Below are 2,500 nucleotides of genomic sequence, written 5' to 3'. Positions count from 1 at the left end.
CCTTCACTTTCTCCATCTGTCTGGCGCTCCGTGTGTCAGCTGCCACTCTGACTCGTGACGTCAGCTCGCGCCTTTTGAATAGACCCGCGGTTCATTTGCATAATCAGCCAGTGCCAGCCAATCAAAGGGCGACGTTAGTGAAGGCGCTCGTGCGGGGCGGGGCGAGAAGTCAAACATTTGTACGGCGTTTAGAAGAGTTTTAGATCTCGAATTTGCATAAAAGCAACACGTTGCGAAGCTTTAACCCTTTAACTGGCATCACTAAAATAGCTACAATTTAATCATTCATACTGAAATGCCCAATATCTAAAATAAAAATGCCTAAACAAATATTTACTGCTATTTTCCATCACGTTAGGATACAAATAACACAGCTCATATTTTTGGTTTTATTTTATATGTTACACGTTGTATGTATGCATTGCTCGTTTACAGTATAGTACAGTTTGATCAAAAAAAATGTTTAATTCATGCTTTGCTAAATGCATTTTAGGTACTGTGAAATTATTATGGTATTTTTCAAGTTAATTCGAGTTAAATTGCTGATTTTGAAACAATCTGTAAAGTAAAAAGCGATATATAAATAAAGGTGACTTGACGACTCACTGTTCTTCTGCATCTAAAATCTCTGTATATGCAAGTATAGCCTACATAAAAATACTCTCTGTTATTAAATAAATGAATGCAATACATTTTTATTGCTTGATTTTTAAAGATGAACCCAATTTCGATACATGACTGGCACCATTACATTAGATTTTCAATTATATTGCACAGTGTTGCTGTCCGTGGTACTGAACTCTGTGCACACACACACATTAATCAGCTCTGATTTGACTGTCCAAATTTTAATTTTGCACGAAAAGTAATGAGACGATGATGTCACTATCCGAATTATCTACATCAATTACAGCACGACATCGAGAACGACGAGTAACTGTCACTGTGAATGGGAAGCAAAGAAAGAAAAGCTGCTTGAAATCCCATCTGAGTGTTCAGACTGGAAAATGCAATTATATCGCATTGTGTCGCTGTCCGTGGTGCTGAACTCGGTGTTAATCAGCACTACTCAACATTATCCTCACTTATACACTCTCATACTCTGACACTTGTATGCTTGCTGTTCAACAGATGCTTCTCAGTGATTATTTCATTGTCTTTCAGTACCAGATCACCTGAGGGAAGTGAAAATCTCCCGTTTCTTTTGCACTTCATGTATAAGCGTATCCTGGCGTGTTTTATGAGCAGAGCTGGAGTGGGAATGCAACGGGTCCCCTCGTCGACAGCTTTCATTTGCATAAAGGCATGGCTAATTCGGCCCCCATGCATGACGTTTATTGGGCTTGTGAGGTTTTTTGTTGTATGGTTCGTCAGCTGGAAGAAGCAGCACAGCTGTGATCATCACATCTCAGACTTTATGTTGGCAGGCGAGGACAGGAGAGGCAGATTTTCAGGGTTTCTTCAATCACGCCGATGTAAAGACAGACAGACACTTGATCAAAAGGAGAGAGAGAGAGAGAGAGAGAGAGAGAGAGAGACTCAAACCCATGCTGAGAGAGAGACAGACAGAAATGAAGGAGAGATATATTTGCACTAATCATTTATTTATTTATTTATTTATTTATTTATTTATTTATTATTATTTTGGTGAATTTACAATGAAATAACCTAAATTGTTATTTTGTTAAATTGTTAAAATTGTTACTGGATGCATAATATTTTCTGATTATGCATCCAGTTCTGTTTCGACAGTCCAAACTTTAATTTTGCAGGAGAAGGAATCAGATGATGATGTCAACGTGATTTATAAACAGTCAAACCAGAATTTATTCAGACACCTTCAACATTTCTCACATTATCACAGTTTATTCACCATAGTTTAGAAAATGGTAATAAAATATGACAAGAACTTGATATTTCACTGGTTTTGTCCGTCCTTCTGTTAGACTGTCTCACACATGAATTATGTTGAATATCTGTCAGCTGTTAAATTTAACTACACAATTAGATAATACCACTCTGTAAAAAAATCCCGTTGTTTTCACGGAAAAAAATTTACAGTAATAAACCATATTTCATTATCTGATTTAATGTTAATTTACCGACTTATTGAAGTATTAATATCTGTTTTGTACCATTGTAATACACTGACAACCACCAATCACAGCAGTGATTAGAGTCACATGATCAATCAAAGCTCATCACAAGCACCACGTCAACATGAAAGTTAATACTAATATACAGTATAGAAGCTGCACAGTGTCCTTCACACGAACATTAAACACCATCATGGTAACACACATGACATTTTAAAAATGCAATAAACATTAATTTAACAACATTAAAGGGATAGTTCACCCAAAAATGAAAGTTCTGTCAGTATTTACTCTCCCTCATGTTGTTCAACCCCGTAAGACCTTCGTTCCTCTTCGCAACACGAATTAAGATATTTGTGATTAAATCTGAGAGCTGGATCACTCCTCCATAGGCTTCTAAGGGA

At 36.8% G+C, this 2,500-nt stretch overlaps 1 protein-coding gene across 4 annotated transcripts in view; it reads right to left on the bottom strand.

Moving 5' to 3' along the window:
* celf6 (CUGBP Elav-like family member 6) overlaps positions 1-34 on the bottom strand; it is a 179,507-nt gene extending 179,473 nt beyond the window's left edge. For all 4 annotated transcript variants that reach the window (XM_077194680.1, XM_077194681.1, XM_077194683.1 and 1 more), the window contains exon 1: positions 1-34. This exon is cut by the window's left edge and continues 357 nt beyond it. The gene's annotated coding sequence lies outside the window, so the exon portion shown is untranslated.
* Between the last annotated feature and the right edge of the window lie 2,466 nt (positions 35-2,500).

This window comes from Siphateles boraxobius, unplaced genomic scaffold (genome assembly GCF_051911475.1).
Source record: "Siphateles boraxobius isolate OS27281-9 unplaced genomic scaffold, OSU_SipBor_1 32, whole genome shotgun sequence".
NCBI lineage: Eukaryota > Metazoa > Chordata > Actinopteri > Cypriniformes > Leuciscidae > Siphateles > Siphateles boraxobius.
Note: the sequence above shows the minus strand (reverse complement) of the source record. Positions and strands in the feature narration are given on the sequence as shown.